Below are 13061 nucleotides of genomic sequence, written 5' to 3' on the forward strand. Positions count from 1 at the left end.
GAGGAAAAATTCCTAGAAATGTGATGTCTTATTTTTTCTTGAGAAGTACTACAGAGCAAGTTACTGCATAACCACAAAATTAAATATTAATGACAAAGAAATCATTATTTTGAAAGAGACTCCTACCAGAACTTTATGAAAGAGAAAGAAATATTCCTTTCTATCTAATCTTTTGAGAAAGAATAAGTCTCATTTCACTGGGATAAACTGGAAGGAATAATTTTTGCCTTCCAGCAACAAAGACTTAGATTAAATTCTGTCTTAAAAGCCAAGGACTTTATTGCCAAATATGGAGCAGAATTAGATCAACTCCCAATAGAAACAGAGCAAAGTGAAAGTCAGTCTGAACAAGAACCCTCAGATAATTGATACTGGTTCAGGTTGTGGAGATAAAAGTCACAGCCACTGCTAAAGAACTTGAGGGACTCTTTGAATCAAAATGGATGGGAAATACATCACCTGGAATATTAATTTAATATTAATAATTTTAATACTTCATTAAAATGGGAAAAGACTTCATTATTTTATTTTATTGTAGTTGGATTGCATCCTGATGGGGGGGATATTATAAATAATAATAAAATGTATGTTTGATGGCTTGCTTGATCTGATCTCATCAAGTTAGGCCTCCAATTTAATCATCTTGTATCAGATAGAGAAACAAAAGGGTTTCCTTCCTTACAAGTTTCTTGCTTCAACCACAACATCTTGCAGAAACGAGTTGTACAAAGAAAAGAGTTTTACAATTCCAGCGATTTTAATCAAGAAAGAAAGGTTGGACAGAAATGTATCAGATTAGTCTTGCTACGGTTTCATGTATAAAACAAAGTTCTGTGACTTTGAAAAGATTAACAAGCAAAGTCTATATTTGATTTTACTCGTCACTACAGCAGCGAGAATAATCTTTGCGCAATATTGGAAGAATGAAAGATTACCACCAGAAGAAGAAATAATCAGAAAAATATTGGAATGCGCAGAGATGGACAGATTCACTATGAGATTGAAAGGTAAAGAAGATACCAAACTTGGGACTTATTTTATTGTTGGTTAGAGGAAAGAATGAAGGATTAGGAATTGAATATGTATTAGCATAGCTTATCCCAGACAGCTCATTGGTTGAAAAATTAACATATCAATGTAAAAGAAAATTAATAAAAAATTCAGAAAACAAAGTTCTGTGACTTTTCTCCAACTGTTTGTCCACAAACCCCAAAAGAGAAAATCATTTTTACCTTTTTATCATCTTAAATATTGTCTTTTCCCTAAACAAAGAAGTCAGTTTGACCATTTCACCAAGTTCTACCAACTGTGGGAGGACAGCACCCCAGTCCCAGAGAAAGAAATATTTGGGGGAATATTTAAAAGGCAGAATATTATATTTCCCTAAAGGAATAATGGAAAATCTTAGGCAGAAACCACACCTCCCCCAAGTCTCTCTGCCCCAAGCAGAAACCAGGTCTGTCTGTAGAAATGCAGATGTGATAATTCTGTCAGAAAGATTGGAGCTGATGGGATTAGAAAGACAAAGATCCCTAGAATCAACAACCCTCACCCAAAAAAAATCCAATACAGGACATAGCCATCAGCCACACCCCAGGGAAGCAGTTTAGGACATAATAGGATTAACCCACCACCATCAGAATACCAGAAAGGCACACTGAAACTCAGGTTAAAGTTCATGCCACAGGAACAACCTCAAAAGCCAAAAAAAGTATAAAAACCCACTACTCCCAGCAACATGTGGTCAGCTTTCCCAGAGTCACTTTTCTGTCTTGCTCTGCTCTTCAATAAATGACAACCTTCTTTCTAAAGCAGTCTCCATTTTGTTTATTCCCAGCTTGTACTGGACCCTGATGAAGATTTTTCATTCAACATAACCATTCCTCCATTGTGGAAGTACAGAAACTTCCCATCTTTGTGCATATAATAATCTTGCTAAGTTATCATGTATAAAAACAAAATTCCATGATTTTTTCCTGAACTGTTTGTTTATCAGTCCCAAAAGAAAAACCCTCCAGAATTAATTGTATAGTAATCTTTAAAATGTTCTGAATTAATGTACGAATTCAAATCCAAAACTTTCTGGCTTTTTTGTAAGTTCACCAATCATGGTAAAATGTCGCTTCTTGTTTTTCACTTTTCCAACATTAATTTGTAGTGCCTTTATACATTCCACACAATTTCTCTGGCGACATACAAATGATACCTCATTTTATCATTTTTCTCCCTTAAAATTATAACATAATGGGAATGGCAATTCTTTCAACCAATTATTTTCACAATGTTTTACCTGTATATTATAACCAATTTTTAGTCCACTCTATCATACAGACTTTCATTTGCTATTCTTTTGTTTCAAATTCAAAAGGTTTTATACATTTTACCAATCCCATGGTCATTATTTTTACACAGTTCTGTTTCAAACTCAGTCTTAAAAATATTCAAAACCTGAATTGTTTAACAGTTTCTAGTAACTGTACATTAGAAAACCATTATCAAGCAGATCTTCTCTTGTTTTTATCCTCTTGACAAAATTCTAGCATCTCACAATAAGTTAGCTTTTTGTGTTTGGTCTTCATTTCTCATCCACAAAATGTTCTTGTGCCGAAAAAACATATTTTAAGGCAAAACCTGGAGTCTATACCACATCAGAATGGTACTCCTATCCTTTTTTAAAATCTACATTAGCCTCAATTTTATTGTCGCACAAATAGTCATGCCCTCCAAAATCTCAGGTATATCCTTCTGACTCCAGAAGCCTTCTGTTTCTCAGCAACATGTAGACTTTTTTCAAAACCAAACAACAAAATGCCATTTAAAATCAGGTAAACCCAATCCCCCTCTTTCCTTCACATTTTGGAACATCTTGTATTTAAATTATGTTTTATTCCCCTGCCAAACCAATTTAGATATAGCTTTCTGCCATAGTACAGCAGTTGTTAAAATTGGTATTATCTAAACCATGGGTCCCCAACCTCTGGTCTGTGGAACAGCACCGTGCCACAGCATGCCAGAAACTGGGCCGTGTAAACAAGGAAAGCCCCATCCACGGGATGCAGGCAGCATACAAAACCACGCCCCCTCTAGTATGTGGAAAAACCTCTGTCCACAGAACCGGTCCCTGGTGCCCAAAAGGTTGGGGGCCTCTGGTCTAAACAAAAACAGCATTCTAGGAAAATATTCAGCAAGATGACAGAAATTCTTCCCAGCAAAGCAACTATAGTTTCTCCCATCTAAACATATCTCTTTAAACTTTATTTCATGTCTTTGAACAATTATTTTCAAATAACATTCAGTTCATATTTGTCATAGTAATGCCAAAAGAAGTTTATCCTTTTCTTAAAGGTATCTTATAAAATAGGTTAATTATCTTAAAATCTGTTTTATTCATCAATTCTACTTCTATTTTCATATTTTTGTGAATGTCTTCATCTTGTTTGTTAATCTTTCTGTGGTCATTGGCATCACCTTGCATTTTTTGACCCCTCTCACCACAGATATACTTGTCCTCTAGTTTAGAAGAGTGATCAGCGAGCTACTCTTCAATTCCAGCACCATTTTTCTAATGTTAGAATGAAGAGGAGATTATAACCATTATATCATGTCTTGTTAAAAATATCAGTTGTGCATACCAAGGAATAATAATAAAAGAAATGGTTGAGGAAGTCACTTCTTAAACCTTAGAGAATTCCATTCTACCAGAATTCCCTGAGGACAAAGCACAAAAGGGTAACAATAATTAGGAAAAAGATGTCCATTAACAATACAGAAGGAAAAAGAGAGAAAGAAAAAGAAAATTGTAGAACACTGGGGAGTAAGATAAATATCCATGAATCTGGCAAGAATTTTTAAGCAAAAAACAAAAGTATTATTTGAGATGCAGATTAATATAATACACGCATACAGTTTAAAATTCTGATTTCAAAAATACTGTGCAGAACCCCCTGAGTGTTAGCTGACTGTAATACACATTTATTGTTTATTTCCAATTTCTAATTCACTGTCAAAAAGTAAAAAACATTAGAAAGTTGTTATGTTTTGAAAAACCCCATAAGTGAAAGAGGGGGGAAATGGACAAACATGAAGCTATTTTTTGCCAAAGATGCTACTGGTTGACCTCACAGGTATTGGGATACTGCAGGTTGTTGAAGTAAACACTGTCTGGAGAATACATGGAAGGGTCATCATCAAAATAATTGTATGGTCTCAAGAAGAAACCAACTACATTCCCAAGGGTTGCAGTATTGGGTACGTCCTCAGCATATGGAATATGGAGAAAGCCAGCATTGATCCAGGCAACCAGATCCTATGAAAGGAAAAGGGACAATATTACTGTGGTATCTTAGGGAAAAGATCTGTTATGATAGAGGAATAGATTAGAGAAACTAAGTTTGTTAAGTAAATCAGCAGATGATTTAATAAAATCTGGGGGTAATCTGACAATATGCCTTTATGCTCGCCTACTCAGAATTAGGGATGTGTAGAAATGGAAAACTGGGAGTCCAAAATTGTTAGCAAATTCTGCAGAATTTGCTAACCTACAAAGTGCTTTGATGGTAGATGGGGTTCATCTTCACTTACCTCATTGACAATGCTCTCATTGTTTATGAAGTCAGCAAAGGCCACGGGAGGTTTCCATGGGTCAACCTGATTGTAGACAGTGGTGCTGAAAGGTTCATTTTCCTTCCTCTTTGTAACAGCCAGCTTATAACTAAAAGACAAAACAAAGTTGCAGAGATTGAAATTTATTCGTTATTATTTCTCTTCTTAAGATCTTCAGAAATTATTGTTCCAGGCATAGGTCTTGAAAGACAGTATAATGACAAGATGCTATCCCATGACAGCCCAACTATAAAAAAAATAGGGACAATCATTGTAATTCGTTATTAAAACTACATATGCATTTTGGTTTGATTTTAGGCTTCAACTGCCATGTGTAATTTCATAGATGAGTTGCAGAATCCCAAGATTACTGTGGTGATCTATGCCAACCTAACAGTCATGGATCTCCATCCTGGTAGATAGTCCATTAAATATACTGACCCCAAATTCAGGAGATTAAAGGTTACCAGGAGCATCTCAAATTTGGTCCAGAAGTTCAAGAATACAAATTTAAAATAACATGGCTTCAATTTTCAAACAAAGCAATTTGAAATTTTTGGTATTATTGAAGGGGACTTGTAGTGTCTATTATAGAAATCAGATAAGGGTAAATTACACATGGCGTCCAATAGCTAGCTCTGCCTATTCCAGATATGGTTATAGCTGGGATAATAGGATAAATTAAAAATGTATTTCAGGCCACAATTTTACCTTTAATTTATATCACTTAGTTTTACTAAAAATCAATCTCTCAATTTTATTTCTATAAACCAACATTTATTTCATACATCTGAAAACTTCAGGATCTGGAGGATTTTTCTTAGGTCAAACGCAAGAAGACCTCTCATAATGAGGTCTATTTTTTAAATGTTAACTATTCTTTCAAACATGATTATAGATTGCAACCCAAACATACTATATTTGTCAAAGGAATTGTTTCTATTCAATCCAATAATGAATTTTTAATAGAAAGAAGTTCTGGGACTTGAAAGAACTGTCATGAATGGTAGTATGGAATATTAGCTAGAAGAAATTCTGCAGTGTTTGGATAGCACTTTATTCCTTTATATGCTCTATTGTTAAGTTCTGCAATTGGAAAGGTTTTTCCAAGCAAATATTTTATCAATATTAATCCACAATGGGGCCTACCAGAAGCCAAGAAATGGATATATAGATTTCTTTAAAATAATAAATCTTATTCAAGATCCTGAAAGCCAAAGACATCGGTGAATCCATTTTACTTCTGCACTTGGAAATATTCACTTACCGACCCCAGCTGAGGCCTGGTTCCATTGGATCCGACTCTGGCAGATGGTCTCCAGAAAAGCTGACCATCTGGATCCGATAGCCTTGCTCATGGCCCCACTTGTTTGTGCAGTTGGACACAAAATAAATGTATCTGGGCATGTTGTCATGGAGATGGAATGCTGCCTTGTTTTCGGTGTCCAAAACTTTCCTCACCATCTTCATTCGATGGATCTTATGTTCTGGGCTCCAAGGGGCCTGCATGGTTTCAAAAGCCATGTCATTGCCAACCAGGGTATTTTTTACACCTCAGAAAGAAAACCAATATAGTAATTAGTATTTGAGCAATTGTTGATAGATCAGATCATTCCTGTTGTATGATCAAAATCCTAAAGTTATTTATATCTTAAAGCTTTGCTGACATGGGGATGAAATTGTGATAACAATGTGCAGAATTAGTTTTCCAGCCTGAATATGAATAATGTAACTCAGTGTGAAAAAACAACATTTGCAATTTTAATAAACAGCAACTCATTCATTAAATAGGATAAATCTGAAAATAAATCTGAAAATGACCTAAATCAAAAATGAAAAAAACTGAATTAGAGATGTGACATAACTGAAACATTTCAGGTTAATTGTTTATTTGAACAAATCTTTCAGGGAGTTTTTGCATTCTCCTTTATTTGTTAATATGTAGTTGAAACAAGCTAGGAACATGTTAGCTTCAGGTCTTTAAAATATATATTTGCCAATGAGGTATCACAAACTTAACTCTTTCCCTGAAAATGCCTTTCCATATCAGCACAAACTGATTTTTCATTCATCTTCTCTACTTGTACTTGAGAAGAAACCTTGCCTACAATTATTTAATTCAGGAACATGACATCGATGCATTCTCATATATGCTGGCTTAGTCCAAGAATTTGGCTATCTGCAGTTTGTATTCTTAGTATGTTCACTTCTTCTGGAGAATCCTCCAGAAAAAATGTAGAGACTTATACAACTCATTATGAAATGCAAATATAAATTATATAGCACTGAGAGTTCTGTTGGAGATAAAGGACTGTATGTAATATTTTGTAGTAACTTGAGGATCACAGTTGGGGATTAAGGCAAATGAGTGAGGCTGGAGAGGAGGAAATTTTCCTGGTTTGTAAAAAGAGCTTTGAGGACTTTTGTTGTTCCTTAAAGACTTATTTTAGAGCTTACATTACAATTTTCACGTGTTTGATGAATTAACATGCAAGAAAACCACACTACCAATTTTCGGCAATGAAGATCAGTGGGGACAGAAGGGGGCAAAACCGGGCCACAGAATATGTGTCCAGCCCTATCAGGAAATATGAGAACTTCACAAAAGGAAGATTTAAGTACATTATAATAATTTTCACTTTGTTGTATTAAAAAAGAGTTTTATGGGATCATTGTTCATAAAGCATCAGCATTCAAAATGAGTCAGTGCTAAAAAAGAATATAACAGCGAGAATGTGTCTATGTAACAGAGAGAAAGAAATAGAAATAGAACTGGACCCAAGAAATAGAATGAAATAATCTTTGTTTGGAAATGCTAATTTTGTATGCAGATTTCCATAAAATATTTTCTGGCTTTCAACTTAATCTTCAAATCAAGCTAGCAATTGGTTCTTGCTGGATCAGAAACAAGGTCAAGATGCAGATTTTTTCTACCACCAATATCCAAATCCACCTTGAAATGAATATTGTGAGTGAGAATTATTCCAAGGACTCTTTCCTGGACTGTATTGCCAAAGTCTCTGGCATCACCAAAGTAAAATGAAGTTTGAATGTACCCGCTGACATGGACCCAAACACCAATAGCTCCATTTTGGTAAAAAATAAAATCCAAGACATAGTCATAGTTGCCAACTGAAGATATAGTCCGGAACACCAGATTTGAATCTGCCAACCCTCCATAAAAAGGAGACTGGATACTTTCATAATGTCGTCGTATGGGTAACTCAGCATTCTGCTCAAATATGCAGATAGCATTTTTACGGCTAATAGGTAATGAAGCATCATAAAAAAAGTGCCAGTCCAAATAACTGGATAAAGAAGGACAATCTAGACCCTGGGTGAGGGGAAAGATAAATGATCCAAGTCCAAAACCCACATTCATGTATCTGATCAACATGGAAGTAGGACTGTTGGAGCCGTAGATAGCACTTGCTTCTTGCAAACTTAACTCATAGATTATTCTTTCTCCATTAAACCTGACATCAAAGATACGTGGACCCCTGCTTGCATCAATTCCAAATGCAAAACTCCATCTCAGAAAAGTGACATGATTATTGTGAATCCTATAGTGTGGTCCACGAGGTTCATACTGCAAAGAGCCTGGATCTTTTGGTGGCACCCTCTGCTTCAGTGATGAGTAACCCCCATCAAGAGGGGTTTCTTTAACTTTGTCTACTTTAACCTTTCCCATATTGAATTGCCGCTCAAGGTCTTCCATGTCTTCAAAATACTGTCCATTATAAAACACTTTTATCACCTTCCACTCAGAAACATCCAGGCTACTATGATCCACTTGGACCTCAAGCCCAAAGGGATGCAAATAATAGCCAGTCACATTCTGGAAATGACTCACCCACATTTTGCGATCTCCTGATTTTAGCCCAGGTGGCAATTGATGAATATACTCTATACTGCTTCCATTGTAATTTAGAACCTTTTGCATGAAATTTGCAGCCTTAGGATATTCGTCTCTTAAGAATTCATTGATTTCATTAAACTCATTTGCTAAAACAAATCTTTGAGAATAAGACAGTTTCTCTTCATATTTTTGTGCCGTGATATCTTCATGATATGTTGGTTCTGGAAGAGGACCCACCACAAATTCTGTCACATTGGGATCCACCTGATTTCCAAAATGGATCGCAGCCAGAGCCTCCTGTGCTGGCTGAGATCCTTGATGATCTAGGAATTGTAATACTTGTGCTTTGGGAGGGAGCTGCAAGGTGATCAAATAAATGCAGTTGTCTGATGGCTTAGCTTGAGGTGTCTCCACCAGTAGCACTCCCAGGTTGGACTGCAAATACCTCTTTACTTGCATTATCTCTTCTGGAGTTAAATCTTGAAATACCTGGCTGCCAGCATCCTGACAACTTTCCTCTTGCCCCTTTGTCTGGGAAGAACTCTCACAATCTGTGGGGTTTTCTCTTGTTTTTTGGAAGCTCAAGACTAAGATAATAATGATGGTGATGCCTATTGCTACGAGACAATAAATCACTTTCGAATTCATTTTTCCAAACCTGTTGACAGAATCATAGAGAAAAGTTTGTTAAATCCCAAATTATCGATTTTTAATCCTAAACACAAATAATAAAGACACTTGTTGAGCATGTAAGTTTCAGAAGTATAAATTCCTTGCATTTACAAAACACTCCAGACATTGTGCAAAAATAAGCAATCATATATTCACATTTTCAATAATCTTACCATCTAGTCAGGATACTCCTTTTTTCATTAGCTAAAACTAAGAAGTCAGAAAAAAGCAATGGCTGGACTCTTCTAAAGCAACTAGATGTTTTGCTCAAGGAAATTATACATAGGTTAAAAGGGAGGAGATCTCATATGCAAATGTGTCTTTAAACTATAATCTTCTGTTTTGACAAAATGCAATATGGAGAGCTTGAGAAAGCTCTTGTGCTACTCTTTAATCATTTTTCAAGGTGTCAGTGTTCAACATAATGCATTTCTCCCTATTGTAGAATGGTTTGGCTAGATACTACCTTCTGTATAAAACAGGTAAATTTATGTCTCTTCATCCAACTATTTAAAAGATAACGTAAGTTCCAGACTCAGAATCACACTTTGATTGCCTCTTATCTTTATTTTTTTTTAATGAACCTGGACCTTAAAGACTGTCCTTTGGTCACTATTTACTCTATTGTTAAAATTATTTTTAGTAGTAGAATTCAAAGAATTACAACACCAATAGGGGAAAAAACAGGGTATTTGTTATGCAGTGAGCAAACACTTGGACTTGAAACCCAACTGGCTGCAAATAATAGCCAGTGACTTTCTGAAAATGACTCACCTACATTTTACAATCTTCTGATTTTAGCACTGGTGGCATTTATTTATCTTCTTTTTTTAATTTGTCAATTTCATCTGGCTACATCAAAAAGTCAATAGTCACAACTAAAACTAGTAATACATTAAAACAATCATAATTAAAAATGTAAAACAGCCACAGTTATGGAGTCGTTATAAAATTTCACAAGTATCCTGGCGCCCCCAGACCTGATAACAAAGCCAAGTCTTTAGGGACTTTCTGAACATTAACAGTAATGGATCTCACCTTGCTTTGTGGGGGAGGATGTTTTATAAGGCAAGTACCACTGCAGAAAAGGCCTGCCTCATTGGACCAGTCAAGGTAGATCCCTAGTAGACAGAAGTCACAGCACGCCTTCCCTGCTAGACCTAAAAGGACAGGCAGACATAATTAAGGAAAGGTGGTCCCTCAGATAACCCAATCCCATGCCATGAAGGACTTAAAGATTAAAATCAGCATCTTCAATTGGACCTGGAAGCCAATTGGCAACTGATCAGCTTGGGGGCAGAGATGTAATATTGCTCTTCTAGAAGCACATATAACTGCCTCTGCCACTGTATTCTGCATCAGCTGAAGCTTCCATATACTCTTCAAAGGCAGCCTCATGTAGGATGCATTATACTAGTTAAATCAGGAGGTAACTAGGGCATAAACGACTGTGAACAGAGCTTCTCCTCCCCGAATCTAACAATAGCTTTAGAAATCAATCCAGGCAAGTCAGAAGAACCTATTTTAATTAGATACTAAATTATATGATGAAGTTGAAATAAAGCCAAATTACAGATTCATAGAATCAAAAGGGATCTTACAGTTCATATAGTCCAACCTTCTGTTTTTTGTGAGATGGGTGAAGGGGAAGATCCCAGCAAGATTTATGGTAAGATAGGAAAAGAAGTAAATAATTAATAAAAAGGTAAATACTATTTAATCATGGAATTAAATACAAAACACAGTTTAATCCCTGAAATTTCTTAACCAACATTTTTCCTTAGCTGTTTGTTAAATATTTCTTTGATTTCATTTATAAATAAGTAATAATAATAATAATAATAATAATAATAATAATAATAATAATAATAATAATAATAATAATAATAATAATAATAATAATAATAATAAAGTTGGAAGGGACCTTGATTGTCATCGAGTCCAACCCCCTGCTCAGGCAGGAACCCTACACCATTTCAGACAAATGGCTGTCCAGTCTCTTCTTAAAAACCTCCAGTGTTGGAGCATTCACCGCTTCTGGAGGCAGGTTGTTCCACTGGTTAATTGTTCTAACTGTCAGGAAGTTTCTCCTTAGTTCTAAGTTGCTTCTCTTCTTGATCAGTTTCCATCCGTTGCTTCTTGTCCTGCCTTCAGGTGCCTTGGAGAATAGCTTGACTCCCTCTTCTTTGTGGCAGCCCCTGAGATATTGGAACACTGCTATCATGTCCTCCCTCGTCCTTCTCTTTGTTAAACTAGACATACCCAATTCCAGCAATCGTTCCTTATATGTTTTAGCCTCCAGTCCCCTAATCATCTTTGTTGAGGGACTTCTTGTCGAAGTGGAAAAACACACGCATTATTACATTTTGATAATTCAGTGGCTTCATTCTTGACATCTTCCCTGTTTTTGAGGGCCAATAACTATGTTTGGAATGTTGAGAAGATCTTATGGTAGTCTCATCAATGGCTTCTGGCAAGGATGTTGAGTTGTCAAACCTATTTTAGTATATGTAGCCTTCTGGGAAGTTTGAAGCTTCTCAAGTTGCAAGACACATTGAGAGCTTAAGTGCCTACTTTGGCCAATATAAGAATGATGATTCATAGGATTTGTTTCAGGATTTTAGGATTGACTGATAATAACACTGAAAGCATGTTGGTGGTAGAAGAAACAGCTGCTTAAATCACTTACGGCATTAACTGGAGCCTTTGAAGTTATCAGGCTGTTCGTTCTTAATTGCCTGACAATCTAGAAGAGGCTTGTAGTCTGAGTTTCATTGGCTGTGTATTTTCCATTTATTTCCAAACCCTAAATGGGTTTTTATTTTTCAATGCAGAAAGAAAAAAAACTGAATGCAAAAGCAGAACTTCACAGCAAACTCACTAAATGAACCAAGATCTTTCACCGCAATCAGCAAAAAAATACAATAAAATAATAGTGAAATATTATCAGCACAGTTTGATTTGAATGAAAATAGTTGAAGTCTCCAAGAAAAAGCATTTAATCACAAACCAATGAAAAACTGGGAAAAAGAAGGCTAATAGTTATGGTGATAAAATGTAAGCTACATTTATGATTCTATTAATAGAGGGATAGAATAGAGATCACATGAAATATTAGTACCACTTTACAAAGCCTTAGTAAGACAACGCTTGGAATACTGCTTCCAGTTTTGGTCACCACTATATAAAAAAGATGTTGAGACATTGGAAAGAGTACAAAGAAGAACAACAAGGGACTAGAGGCTAAAACTTATGAATTGGGTTTGTCTAATCTAGTGAAAAGAAGGACTAAGGGAGACATGATAGTAGTGTTCCAATATTTAAGGGGCTTCCACAAAGATGGGGGGGAGCGGGTCAACATAGGGTATTTTCCAAAGCACCAGAAGGCAAGACAAGAAACAATGGATGAAAACTAAGCAACCTAGAAGCAACCTAGAACTAAGGAGATCCAATGGTGAGAACAATTAACCAGTGGAATGCCTTGCCTTCAGAAGTGTGCCCCATCGCTGGAGGCTTTTAAGAAGAGATTGGACAGCCACTTGTCAGGAATGGTATAGGGTCTCCTGCTCAGGCAGGGGGTTGAACTAGAAGACCTGCAAGTTCCCTTCCAACTCTGTTATTCTATATTTTATGTTCTATTCATTACCAGAGCTTCTAAAACCTGTGTAAATTACCTAAAACTAAGTAAAAGAGGTTTTTCTTTGGATAAAGACACACAAATCCATTACTTATTTAATTTAATTTAATTTAATACATTGACTTATATGCCGCCCTTCTCCCCACGGGACTCAGGGCGGCTCACAGCATATTAAAACAACATAGCACATTTCCCCAATAAAAGCCAATTAAAACCAAATATTTGTAGCTGTGTCTCTTATTAAAAATCATTAAAAATTATCCCTATTTAAAATTCACCCTAGGTCAGTCC

The 13061-nt window shown here is 35.8% G+C and overlaps 1 pseudogene; it reads right to left on the reverse strand.

The window, feature by feature from the left end:
* Positions 1 to 4020: 4020 nt before the first annotated feature.
* Positions 4021 to 9109, reverse strand: LOC107288055 (annotated as a pseudogene).
* Positions 9110 to 13061: the final 3952 nt, after the last annotated feature.

This window comes from Protobothrops mucrosquamatus, unplaced genomic scaffold (genome assembly GCF_001527695.2).
Source record: "Protobothrops mucrosquamatus isolate PMUCROS unplaced genomic scaffold, P.Mucros_1.0 scaffold470, whole genome shotgun sequence".
Classification (NCBI taxonomy): domain Eukaryota; kingdom Metazoa; phylum Chordata; class Lepidosauria; order Squamata; family Viperidae; genus Protobothrops; species Protobothrops mucrosquamatus.